This window comes from Corvus hawaiiensis, chromosome 26, assembly GCF_020740725.1.
Source record: "Corvus hawaiiensis isolate bCorHaw1 chromosome 26, bCorHaw1.pri.cur, whole genome shotgun sequence".
Taxonomy (NCBI): domain Eukaryota; kingdom Metazoa; phylum Chordata; class Aves; order Passeriformes; family Corvidae; genus Corvus; species Corvus hawaiiensis.
Genome location: NC_063238.1, coordinates 42,930,369 through 42,944,352, shown reverse-complemented (window position 1 = coordinate 42,944,352; position 13,984 = coordinate 42,930,369). Strand labels below are relative to the sequence as shown.

The 13,984-nt window shown below is 42.8% G+C and overlaps 1 protein-coding gene across 12 annotated transcripts in view; it reads left to right on the top strand.

The window, feature by feature from the left end:
• TSNARE1 (t-SNARE domain containing 1) overlaps positions 1-13,984 on the top strand; it is a 461,355-nt gene that overhangs the window by 71,921 nt on the left and 375,450 nt on the right. Inside the window, exon 1 of one of the 12 annotated variants that reach the window (XM_048286668.1) lies at positions 9,887-9,891. The exons of the other annotated variants lie outside the window; for them this stretch is intronic. The gene's annotated coding sequence lies outside the window, so the exon portion shown is untranslated. Of the gene's footprint in view, positions 1-9,886; positions 9,892-13,984 lie in introns of those variants that run through there. 12 annotated transcript variants of the gene reach the window in all.

The window sequence follows — 13,984 nt, the reverse complement described above, 5'->3', positions numbered from 1 at the left end:
ATGTGTTATCTGGCAGCATCCTGTAACTCACGTATCACATACAGAAATGGTGATTCTGCCAAGGAAAAAAACAACACACCAAAAATTGGATTTTCTTTTTTAATTGAGGTGTCTAACCTTAATTACAGCAGGCTGTTGGTCCAGCAAACTTTTTTCTTGAGGAAGAAATCCATCAACAGCATTTTCACCTCATTGAAAGACATAAAAATGAAACTCTGGATATTTTTTCTTGTTTGCTAATGCAGAGAAATAACAACTTGGAGTATGAATAATGTAAAAGGCATGCACTAGTTTGTGGGAGAAGTGACTCAGTTCTGCTTGCTGAAGCAGGCTGGAAGTTCACCCAGAAAGAAACACCTCTTGCTATGAATGAATGAAGGAAAATGTGTTTGGATGTTATTTTTAATAACAGACGTGACATTTTTGAGCTCCTGGATGGCCATGTGGGAATCCAAGGCGTGTGCAGAGAGAGAGAGACTGTGAAATATGGAGCTATTCAGTAGTAAAAAGTAGTAGTAGAGGTGGTCTAAAGTTCTGGAGAGGTTTTTATGGAAGTGAAGTAGGGGGATTTTGCCTGTTTTGATTATATACCCACTACTGCATCTTCCCACCAAATACAGTGGGTTGGTTGGTTGGTTGGATTTTTTTTTCCCAAGCAACTAGGGCATGATACATAGAAAGGCTCGTAGTTTTATAAATCATGAGTTTCTTGAGTATGGCTAAAACGTGTGAATTTTTCAGGGACAGAGGAGAAAGGGATGGTGCAGTGACAACCTGGGGAGACTGGAAGGTTATATCTTACTTTCTCCTTTCCTTCTCCTTTCCTTCTTTCCTTCTCCTTCTTTCCTTCTCCTCCTTCTCCTTCTCCTTCTCCTTCTCCTTCTCCTTCTCCTTCTCCTTCTCCTTCTCCTTTCCTTCCCTTTCCCCTTCCCTTTCCTTCCCTTTCCCCTTCCCTTTCCCCTTTCCTTCCCTTTCCCCTTCCCTTTCCCCTTCCCTTTCCCCTTTCCTTCCCTTTCCCCTTCCCTTTCCTTCCCTTTCCCCTTCCCTTCCCTTCCCTTCCCTTCCCTTCCCTTCCCTTCCCTTCCCTTCCCTTCCCTTCCCTTCCCTTCCCTTCCCTTCCCTTCCCTTCCCTTCCCTTCCCTTCCCTTCCCTTCCCTTCCCTTCCCTTCCCTTCCCTTCCCTTCCCTTCCCTTCCCTTCCCTTCCCTTCCCTTCCCTTCCCTTCCCTTCCCTTCCCTTCCCTTCCTTTCCCCCTTCCCTTCCCTTCCCCCTTCCCTTCCCCCTTCCCTTTCCTTCCCTTTCCTTCCCTTCCCTTCCCTTCCCTTTCCTTCCCTTTCCTTCCCTTCCCTTCCCTTCCCTTCCCTTCCCTTCCCTTCCCTTCCCTTCCCTTCCCTTCCCTTCCCTTCCCTTCCCTTCCCTTCCCTTCCCTTCCCTTCCCTTCCCTTCCCTTCCCTTCCCTTCCCTTCCCTTCCCTTCCCTTCCCTTCCCTTCCCTTCCCTTCCCTTCCCTTCCCTTCCCTTCCCTTCCCTTCCCTTCCCTTCCCTTCCCTTCCCCCTTCCCTTCCCTTCCCTTCCCTTCCCTTCCCTTCCCTTCCCTTCCCTTCCCTTCCCCCTTCCCTTCCCTTCCCTTCCCTTCTTCTGGTCTGGAGTGTTTGATCCAAGTCAGATCCTTTCTGCAGGTTTAAACCACTCACTTTAGCTGAGCATCTAACTTCCACAGTGGTGTCTTGGGGTTTTTTTTTTTGAGCATTAAAGGATGGTAAAACTGCTATTTTTTAAATGCATGTGCTTTATTATCTGAACTTCTGCAATTAATTTAGTTTTGAATGAAATGTTGTTGCACACGAGGCTTTGGTTGGCAGCATCTTCATGATCAGAGTTATCATTAAATCTGCTTTTCCTTCCTCTGCTCTGTAACCTGGTTGGTGACTCTGGGGTGAAGACAGACAATGTCTGTAGGGGCAAGTGAGAGAGTAGATAAATACCATCAGGGGGATTTCATCCTGCTTTTATTTTCTGTTTCCCTTTTATCTTTTCCTCCATGGGAAGCCAAATATAGATGGAGAAGGCTGTGCACTTAGAGGCTGTTGGTTTAAGGGATATCAGATGGAGCCATGTGTTGCACTTCCCTCAAGTAACAAGCCACAGGACAAGAGGAAACAGCCTTGAGTTGAACCAGGGGTCATTGAGATTGGATATTAGGAAATAATTCTCCATAAAAAGGATTGGAAGAGGCTGCCCAGGGAAGGGATGGAGTCACCATCCCCGGAGGAATTGAAAAGAAACGTAGATGTGGCACATGGGGACGTGGTTTAATGGTGGCCTTGGCAGTGCCTGGTTAATGGTTGGCTTGATGATCCTAAAGGTCTTTTCCAACCTAAATGATTCCATGACCTGTCTGTCATGCTGTGGTGGTGCATGGAGGATAAGTGGGGTGAAGAGGAGGAATTGGGGTATCCTGGTTTTGAGAAGGAATTTGGTAGGACTGGTGTTAATGGATGAGTCACATGATGGAGATGTTAAAAACCACTGCAGTCATTTACTTAGTGCAGGGTGAGCTGATAAAAGGTGAGTGGAAGGTACCAGGTGTCAGAGAAGCCAGAATCTGTAGTGGAGTCTGAGCTGAAAATGGCATGGTTTTGGTTGCTATGGGTTGGGTTTTTCAACCTTCCCCTAATGGTCTTCCCCATCTGGAGATTGCTGAGGAAAGAGAAATCAAAACAAATTTTGCAGGTTTTTTGTGGTCTGCAAGAAAAAAACCCCAAACAACCAAATGAACCAAAACACCAAAAAAACCCTTCCCCAACCAATCAGCAAAAATACAACCTCAACCGAAAAATAGTATTCTTGTAGCCAATAATAATTCTCAGTGGTTTCTGCAGACTGTAGGCTACCACATTTAATAGAGAAAATGTGTTACAACCCACACATGGTAATCATGTGCTTCCTCATGCTAGAGACATAATCAAGCACAAAATTACACAGAAATGCAATTTTATGTAATTCAGGAAAAGAAAAAAGGTGATGGTGGCATGTTGGAACAGGGAGATAATAAATTGCCAGGAGAGAAAAGGTGTGTGTGCACCTCCAGCAATGGGCATGAAAGCCAGTAGGACGAATTGCAGGAGGAATGAATGGATTCAGTAATTTTTGGTACTCTTGCATGGACACAGACATTTCTTTGGAAGATACCTTGTGGTCACATAAATGAATTAGAAGGCAACAAATGGGAATTTGACAACTTTCTGATGTTCTAGAAGAGAACAAACTAAACTCTCTGTTTTAAATTTATGAAATTCTGGAGTTAAAATGTCTGGACTAACTTCTCTGGAGTAAAGGACATTGGGCTGCACGTAGCTAAAATGGCACTTAAACAACTTGTTAGATGTCCATGTCTTAAGAATCAAAAGTGGTGATCTTGTGTGCATGGCCCATATCATCACTTACAGGAAAACGTAACAGAGATGAATAATAACATTTTTCTTATTCGCTTCCTATTGAGGTGAGTGAATCTGAGCTTGAGCAATTTGCAGCACAGCAGATCTGAGCAGCCATCATTTGCACATTAATAGCTGAAACCAAAGCTGGGGTGAATGCAGATTGGTGGATTTTGTTTCAATTTTTTAAATCATATCTCTGCTGGTTTCTGTTGTTATAGTCTTTCGGGTTTTTTTTTTTTTTTTTGGTGTCCAATTCTTTGTGGCTCCATTTTGCCATATATGTTCTTTAATAGGCAACTTGGGGATCCCAGGTGCTGCACAAACACAGGAGAAAAAAAACCAAAACCAAACAGCTTCCATGTGGAATTGTTCATTTCAGATTGTGGAGGAATGTTCTAAAGGGTGCTCATATGTTGAGTAGCAAGAGAGGAAGGGATAGGTTGGGAAATAGCTTTGCAAGAGGGAAATACTGTCCTGTAGGGAATCTTGAGTGAGTGGAAGAACAGCAGTGTCAAATCTCAGGATAAGGGAAAAATTCTATGAATGTGTGAGGCAGGAGTTAGGTCAGGAGAAGAGTTACAGGAACAGCTATTTCCCAACCTATCCCTTCCTCTCTTGCTACTCAACATATGAGCACCCTTTAGAACATTCCTCCACAATCTGAAATGAACAATTCCACATGGAAGCTGTTTGGTTTTGGTTTTTTTTCTCCTGTGTTTGTGCAGCACCTGGGATCCCCAAGTTGCCTATTAAAGAACATATATGGCAAAATGGACCCACAAAGAATTGGACGTGGTTGAACCTGAACTTTCTCATTTTACCTTTGAACTGCTGTGTTTTACACCTCTTGCTTCCTGTGGTGGATCAGCCTCTGCAAACAGCCAAGCGCCCACCCAGCTGCTCATTCCCCCCTTCCCAGCTGGATGAGAGGGAAAAAATAGGATATGAGAGCTCATGGGTCAAGATGCAGACAGGGAGATCACTAATTACCTTCATGGGCAAAACAGACTTGAATTGAGGAAAATTAATTTATTGCAAATTAAAATACATTTGGGTAGTGAGAAATAAAGATGAAATTAAACCCACACATTCCCTCCGTACCGCAGATTTTTTCCCGTCATGAAGAAACCCAGGAGCTGTTTCAAGCCATGACCTAAAATAAAATCTGTCTTTCCAAATTTTCTAAGTTTCTGTAAATGTAAATCCACCATTCTAATATTTTGGGTTTATTTTTTTAAATTTATTTTTATTTATTTTCTTTTTTTTTCCCCTCCTAGTGCTGTAGTTACTTCACTACATGATGTTAATGGTCTTATGTATTCTTGCATTAAATATATTTGTTTGTAGTTCTGCTTTCCTGGAAGAAACACCCTCCTAGGTGAGATACCAAGAATGTTTTAAACTCCCATTATCAAACAAAATTTTGTGCAAAGACAAGAAAGATGCATGTTTGTAATACAATAATTTAGGTAGAGCAGCACTAATGCAAAGTTGAGCATGGTTGTTTCTTTGCATTCTGTTTCTAAATTTAAAAAAAAGCATCAAACAGCCAAAGTAAACATACACAAACAAACAAAAAAATCCCTTTAATATTTAATGGAGAAGAGTAAGGCTGTGATGTATTTGTATAATTTAAACACTTCGACAGAGAGAGAAACAACGAAGGAATGTAAATAGCTCCTGGGGAAGAGGATGATTCCTTTTTTGAGAACTTCAGACAGCAAAGCCAGGGTGTTGGTGACACTGCTGTGGATCCCAACCACTGGCTCAAGACAAGCCTCCAGATGAGAGGTTACTGATCCAGGCAGCATGGCTTGGAAACCCTGAGAACCTCAGTGCCAAAAGAGACTTTTTTTCCTGAACTTATGTGATCTAAGCTCATAATTTTATGCTGAACATCAGTTTTCCACTTCAGTTGTCTCTGGTGCTGCATTCTTTCAGGAGCTTCAGTTTTTGCATGCCAAGGAAACAAGTTCTAAGAATCATGGAATGGTTTGGGTTGGAAGGGATCTTAAAAATCATCCAGTTCCATCCCCCTGCCGTGGGCAGGGACACCTTCCACTATCCCAGGTTGCTCCAAGCTATGTCCAGCCTGGCCTGGAGCAATTCCAAGGATGGGGCAGCCACAGCTTCTCTGGGCAACCTGTGCCAGGGCCTTCCCACCCTCACAGGGAAGAATTTCTTCCTAATATCCAATCTAAACCTTCCCTCCTTCAGTTTGAAGCCATTCCCCCTTGTTCTGTGGCTCTGTACACTTGTCCAAAGTCCTTTTCCATCTCGCTTGTAGGCCCTGTTTTCTCTGGATTCTCTTTTGATGCTTTGTTAGTGTTTCATCAAACTTGGCAGTAGAGTTGGACAGGGGCAGACTATTCCAATGCCTAACCCATCACTGTTGGACTGTTTTAGAAACTTGTCCCACCTCTGGAATTGGCTTGCATGTAATTATAGCCCGATACCTTGTGGTCAATGAGTTTTTTAACTCTGGGACACATCAGTTTTCTTTGGTCACTCAAGATGATCTCTGCCTCACGGGTTTCATGTCATCAGTGTGACATGGTCCTGTGGATGAGAACATTTCCTGAGGTTCAATACACCACAGTTTCCATAAATCCATACTGATTTGAATATTTAATAACTGTGTCTCATGGCTGAGGTTTCCAGCAGTTGAAGAACCAATGCATTGAGCTGTCCCTTCCTTGTTGGCGAGAAAGGAAGTGTTAAATTGCCCATTGCAGATCCAAATTAAATAATTCTTCTTTAATAATTGAGTCCAACATCAGCTGTTTCTTCTTCTTTTTCATCTTTCCTTTCATTTTTTTTTTTCTCTTCTTCTCGTGGATTTGTTGTTAGTCTGGCAGGCCATTAATGAGCACAGTATTACCTGCTTTACCCTTTCGCTTTGATTCCACGTTAGCTTTTCTTCTGGAATTCCCTTGATTCTTTCCAAATGGTGTCACAAATCAGCACTAATGAGCCAAATCGCTGCTTGCCCTGCTCTTTCACAGCATTTGGTGCTTGTGTTACCCAGGCTTGCTGGATTTAATCACATCTGAGCTGCTATTTTTGGACTTTCCTGAGCAACCGATGGGGTGGACATTAATTTCCACTGACTTTTAGTGAAATTTTGTGTTTCAATGTTTTTCAAATATTTTCCAAAGGTTGAAATAATTTACAAACATTCCTGATTTATCTGAATTGTTCCTGAGTTCAGTCTCCTGTCCTGTACCAGCTCCACTGTGAAAATTAATTTTTGCCTCCACCTCTTTCTTCTTGGTTATTTGGGTTATTTTTTTGGCTGTAGATTTCTTGTATCCAGGGGGGAGATTTTTGTGGATTTTTTCTCTGGTTGATTGGTTTTCCTTCTGTTTTCCCCAAGTACATATCCAAGCATAAGGTTTTGGAGTGTTTTATGCAGTTCTTTACCCCATGTAGGGAAGGTTTCCATCTTCCCTAGCTGAGAATTGTGGATATCCAGGAAGGGATACCTTTGAAATTCCTACATGTTGTTATTTTTATCATCTCTTACACCCTTCTATTTTTCTGATTAAATGCCTTTTTAAAACAAGCCTTTTAAAACCAGAAAGATTCTAGACTTAAATTTTCTTTAATAATTTTTGAGGGGTTTTTTTTTAAGTGAACAAGTTGTGATTACCCAAGCAGCCACTAATTTTCAGTTCTTTGATCAATTCCTCTATATCAAGATGAGGTCTATCACAAAATTCCCTGGAGTGAAGAACAATATTTCTGAGGTAGGAAACTTGTCAGCTGTAATGTTTAATAATTCCAGGGGTGTTTTAGACCTGACAGCGGGAAGCTTCAAGCAGATGCCGGTTAGACTGAAGTCCCTCAAGAAAACATTTTTCTTTACACTTCATAGGCAAGTGCTTGTCTTTGGCGTGTTGGTCAGTGGTGTGGAAGTGCTGTCACCTGTGGCTTTGGATACTCTTGTTTTGCTGGTGACTCCTGAAGAGGTTAAAACATGGAAAAGTCATGTCCCGAGTATAAAAAAGCCTCTACATGTTTTCAGGCATAGAATCATTGAATGGTTTGGGTTGGAAAGGACCTTAAGGACCATCTTATCCAACCCCCCACCATGGGCAGGAACACCTTTTTGGTGGTATCAATCCGTATGTGGCTATCAAAGCTTCCCTAATGGGAAGACTGAATATTTTGACCACCAAATGCTCTTTGAGGGGCTGGTGGGTGAAATAACCCAGTCCTGTCAGAAAGGTTGGCACTGATGTACTGAACCAACCCTTTTAATGAAGTTCTTTCCTTTCCTGGCAGTTGTACTGAACTGTAATGAAGTTTACATCCCTGTCTTCCTCACTGGCTGAAAAGTTCTGGGTTGATTGAGTAATGAAATGTGTCAAATAATTATTCAAATGCTTTTAAATTTTACTTCATTAAATAAAAAAATTGACAGGTTTCTGCAAAGGTTGGTGAATGTGGTTTCTGGGTTATCCCGTGGGTAAAACAGCATGAGAGGCTGGCTTGGACTGTGATAGTTGAGAGTTCTGACAGATTTAGGAAATGAAGAAGCTCTCTTGAGACCACAGCTTGAAATTACAGACTGGTGTTCACCCTCTCCAGAGGATTTTAGGTTGAGGTTGATGGTCTTTATTTGGGATTCTGGTGCCTCTGGTTCATTACAGACTTGTTTTAGACATGGAATTACATATTTTAGACATGGAATTGAGACTTGCTTGACAAATACAAGTATTTTAAAGAGATTCTGGAAGGTGTCTCATTTTTGGGTTATTTCAAAAGCTAATTAATGTATAGAATTGAAATGAATATAAGGATGAATGTAAGTGTCCCTTTCCATGGCAGGGACACCTTCCACTAGACCAGGTTGCTCCAAACCTCATCCAACCTGGCCTTGGACACTTCCAGGAATGGGGCATGAATTTAAAATACAGAGATTGCCATCCTGCAAAAGCGATTTTTTTTTTTTTCTGAAGGAGAAACTTTTGTGTGCAGAACTCCTGGAGAAGAGCTGGAGAATGAAATGCCTGAAGACTCATCAGGTCTTCCCCTTGCAGGAAATGCAGCTTTCAGACTGTTCAGGTTTTGCAAATTTAAGTCTGCCTTGAGTTACCAAGTCCAGGTAGTTCTTCAAATTTAATTTATCTGTCATTTTCGTTGGCAGGGGGATTCTCCCTCTCTGCTCCACTCTTGTGGGATCCCCTGGAGTAATTTATCCAGGTCTGAGGTTACGACATAAGAAAGACATGGACTTCTTGATGTGAGTCCAGAGGAAAACATGAAGATGCTCCAAGGGCTGAAGCCCCTCTGCTCTGGAGAACAGCTGGGAGAGCTGGGGGTGTCCAACCTGGAGAAGGGAAGGCTCCAGGGAGACCTAGAGCCCCTCCAGTGCCTAAAGGGGCTCCAAGAGAGGTGGAGAGGGACTTGGGACAAGGGCCTGGAGTACCAGGACAAGGGCAAATGACTTCAAACTGACAGAGGGAAGATTTAGATTGGATATTAGAAACAAATTCTATGTTTCTTTATGTGAGGGCGGTGAGGCCCTGGCACAGGGTGCCCAGAGAAGCTGTGGCTGCCCCATCCCTGGAAGTGTCCAAGGCCAGGTTGGACGGGGCTTGGAGCAACCTGGGATAGTGGAAGGTGTGCCTGCCCATGGCAGGGAGGGCAGGGCTAGATTTGGAACCCAAACCATCCTATGTTTTTGGGGTTTTGTTGGGTTTTGTTTCCTTGTTTGTTTTGGTTTTGTGTTTTTTGTAGTTTTTAATAACTTTTGAGCCTTTAACTTGCAGAACCATCAGCTGAGCTTGGAGAGTCTTCTATGTATCCGTCAGGCACTGTTAACTCTTGTACCTGTTTTTGGTAATTAAATGAACACTGAAGGAAGGCTGTGCACACTCTTGCAAACCACTGGCTGTAACACACAGAATATCTTGTATTCTCGCTTGGGCCAGCATGGAAAGAAATACCTTGAGGGTTTATCTCTGTTCTCTTTATTCCTTTATATTTATAAATATATACATGACTGGGAAGAAAGAAAGAAAAAGGAATTTTGCCAGGGAGTGAACTAAATCACAGAGTAACAATACCAGGGAGGAACATGAGCAGAAGCAGCAAGGGTCAGCCTGCCTTAATGAAATTACACCGTTTGGGGCTGTTATTTTAAGAGCTTTTCCATCTTGCTGTACCTGAGCACCCAGTGTCATGCTGTTAAATCCGGGAGGCTGAATTGCTTCAGTGTGCTCTGGGACAATGTCCTGATACAGGAGGGAGGCTGTAATGGTTCAGGTTAACTCATACCAGCAGCTGCTGTAATGTTTGATAGCTGAAGTGCTGTTCCCTGTGCTCTTCCTTCTCTTGCATAGGGGAATATCAGGAACTGTGGGTCTGTGGTGGGGGCATGCTGATTATTGCCATGTTTTAAACAGTGACTATTGTGTATCTGGGCATGAACCAGTGTGTGCCCAGGTGGGCAAGAAGGCCAAGGGCATCCTGGATTGTATGAAAAATAGTGTGGCCAGCAGGACTGGGGCAGTGATTGTCCCTCTGTGCTGGCCACTGGTGAGGACACGTGTTGAGTGCTGCGTCCAGTTCTGGGCCCCTCATTTCAAGAAAGACATTGAGGGGGTGGAGTATGTCCAGAGAAGGGAAAAGAGCTGGGAGAGAGTCTAAAGAATAAGTCCTATAAGGAACAGCTGAGGGAACTGGGGGGGCTCAGCCTGGAGTACAGGAGGGTCAAGGGTGATCTTTCTGCTCTCTGCAACTCCCTGACAGGAGGATGCATCCAGATGGGTGTTGGTCTCTTCTCTCAGGGAACAAGGGACAAGACAAGACAAAATGGTCTCAAGCTGCACCAGGGAGGTGCAGGCTGGACATCAGGAGGAATTTCTTCATGGAAAGGGTTGTCAAACATTGGAAGGGGCTGCCCAGGAAAGTGGTGGAGTCCCCATCCCTGGAGTTGTCCAAGAAATAACTGGACGTTGCACTCAGTGCTCTGGTCTGGTTGACAAGGTGGAGATCAGTCAAAGATGAGACTTGATGATCTTAGAGATCCTTTCCAACCTAAATGATTCTGTGAATTATGTTGTCCATAAAGTGCTTAGTTAAACTTGCTGCTATTTTTTTTCCTTCCCCCCCCCCCCCTTTTTTTTTTTTTTCTCTGAGTAAGTGAGGGTTTCGAACAAGTGCACTTGAATTTGGTTGCCATGGCGTGTGCCTGAAGTCTGGTACAGCTCCTAGAAAGCACAGCCTTAACTTTAAGAATGGATATCACAGCTGAGATCATGGATAGCTGATTACAGTCCTCATCTGCCTGAAGCATCTCTGGGAGCAGGATGCTCTCCTGAGGATACAGTGCACTCCATAATGGGATGAAGGATAGCTCTGTGCCTTTCTGAGCGAAGCCAACATGTGGAGATATCTCTATCGCTGTGTAATGCCTTCCTCAAGATAAATGCCATGGGAAGCCGGCAACGCTGGACAAATTTGCTCTGCCATATGCTTGTGGAGGAGTGTTTTTCTGAAGCTTTTGTGTATGAATGGTAATCATAGATTTGGTTTAGAGAGACGTTTCTGAAAGTGTGAAGGGAAAGGAAGGGCAGCATGGTAATTTGAATTAATTGTAGTGTTTATCAAGTCAACATCCAGTGGAGACCAAATCATTATGTAGTCTCATATTTCACTTGTAAAAAGCATAATAACTGAGTAATGAATCCAAGGTCAGATTGAAAAAAAGGGATACACCTCCAACATCGAAAACATTTTAAGTTCTTATCTCATAATACGTGAAATGGCTTTGGAAGCAGACCATAGTGGGGTGGGTTTTGCTTGTTTGCTTGTTTTTCCCTTTTAATCTGCAAATAGATATGTGGAGATAGTTCTTTGTGCTGCACAGAGCTGAGAACAGCCAACAAAGACAAAAATTCTTGTCTAGCACATGCATTAGGAAAAATTTCCTCACTGAAAGGGCTGCCAAGCCTTGGAACAGGCTGCCCAGGGCAGTGGTGGAGTCACCGTCCCTGGACAGATTTAAAAGATGTGTGGATGTGGCACTTAGGGACATGGGCTAGTGGTGGCCTTGGCAGTGCTGGGGGAAGAGCTGGACTCGATGATCTTAGAGGGCTTTTCCAACCTAAACAAATTCTATGATCCTGTGATTGCTGTGGTAGGAATTAATGTTCTCAGACCTTTGGCTCCCTTACTGGAGGCAGGGAGAAGAACAAAGATGCAGAGCCTTGAGCAAGAAATCCGAGAGCCACGACCTGGATCTTCATCCCCTGGTATCAGTAGATCAAATCCAGAGGTACCAAACAGTGCCTGGATTCCCACCCTGAAACAAAAGGGTTGAGTTGCTGGTGTTCAGTCACATCCTTCTCCAAAAGTCCTGCCAGGACTGATGGGATAACTGGCAGTTTAAAGGATTGCTCTGTTTCCGTCTGCTCCATCACCCACAGGACCACAGCAAACAGAAAGCCAGTCAGCATGTCATGTACATATAAACTGCTCCCTCCTCCTTGTGGAGCTGAGCTCTGTCCGTCTGGCTGTTGGAAAATGGAATGTGAGGATTTAGGAGCAGAAAATTGAGAACTTTTTTGGCTGGTCTGAAATGAAAAAGTGGATATTTTACCCTTCTGACACATGATGAAGTATCTTTTGGTATCTAGAGACAGCACTGTCATGGGACTAGGCTGTTAATATATTATGTGAATGATGGTGGTATCAGGCTGTGCTTATCCGAGCTAAGCCCATTTTAATGATCAAAATCTTGAACTTAAAATTTAGGGAAAAAATTTGGACAAAATGAAGCAAAGGGACAATCTATCTTTTGTGTAGAATTTGTAGAATCAGCATTGATTAACTGGAATTGCAGTAACTACCCACTGATTAAAGTCAGTTGGGTTTTGGTGGTTTATTTTGGTTTTTTTTTTCTTTTTTCCTTTTTTTTTTCCTTCTAAAAACCTTAATTATATCTTCCATGAGGGTTTAAAAACAAAAAATAAAAATAAGACAGGTGGAGAGCCTTTGGTTTCCACCTCATGAAAAAGAAACGTAAGTTTTGGTGGCAGAAGATCTGTAAATATTTTATAGAATTCAGCTGGGAATCCATCTGGACCAGATTTCTTTTTTTAGCCTTTCATTCTTTTATAATTTGTTTTAATTTTATCTGCAGAGAGCGCCTATCTCAACTTCTTGGATTGAATATTTGAAAATGGATTTTTAAAATGTTTCCTTGCCAAATAATGGCCTGTAAGAGGCAGGTGTTTCCTTTGAGCAATTTAAAGTGGGACTACCCCTCCCTGCTGGGGCTGCACATCCTCTGTTTTTGCACTGAAACAATTTATTCTGAAAGATCTGCAGTGTGTACAGTGCCTGGCAAAATTTAATTGAGGCAGTGGTTTATGATACCTACTTGAAATAACAGCAATACCTTCTGATTTTTATAGGCATGTAATCATTAGGGGCCAGATTCTCATATCTTTCATGGAAAACATTTAATCCTTGGATTAAGGCAGCACAAAGGAGGAGGCACTGCTCGATTTGAATATTTCTGGTCTCGTTGTGGAACCCATTAGACACAACTCCCTGCACCCTCCCAGTGCTTCCATGATCTTAATTGTCTGAATTGTTTGTGGCTTTATTTGACCTTAAACTATTCCCTTTATGCTCCAGTTGCAGTGTTTTTATTTTCCTCTTAATAGTGAAATTGGGGTTTGATTTGAGAGGTACAACAGATAAGCTTTTCTATCCTCTTTAAATTTAAAGACAGTTTTCATTTTTGCATAGGTGATGTGTCTTTTGAGCATTCTTTTTTTCAAGGTAAATGCGACTTAATCAGGTTATTTACCAAGGGGAATACAAATCATTGAATGGTTGGGTTGGAGGGGACCTTAAAACTCATCCAGTTCCAACTCCCCTGCCACAGGAAGGGACACCTTCCACTGGACCGGGTTGCTCAGAGTTCTGTCTTGAACACTTCCAGGGGTGGGGCATCCCCAACTTTTTTGGGCAGTCTGTTCCAGTGCCTCACCACCCTCACAGGGAAGAATTTCTTTCTAATATCCAATCTAAACCTGTCTTCTTTCAGTTTGAAGCCATTCCCCCTTTGTCCTATCACCACATGTCCTTGTAAAAATGTTGAAGAGGAGCCATGAGCTTTGAGTGGTTTTGGAAACAGAGAGGTGTCCTCAGACTTTCTGTGATGTGCTCAGGGACTCAGCAACCACCACATCCCGTCCCCTCAGGCTCTTCTAGACCTCTTAGATCCTCCAGTGAGATAAAAGAGGAAACAAAAACCTGTGGAAAGGATGAAAACTCCCCCACCTTTTGTCCAATTAATTTTTACCCAGGGCTTCTGTCATTGCCTTTGTCTCTTTATTTTTTGGGGAGTGGTGGTGGTGACAAATATCCTCAGTCCACCTTTTATTTTTTGGACATTTCCTGCATAAGCTGTTCCATGCGTTTCACCTCATACTTGAATTTTCGGTTTTGTTTTCTCCATCAAAACACTTTTTGCTGTCACTGGCACCTTGCAGCTGTAATTTCCATGGAGTATTTTGTGTCT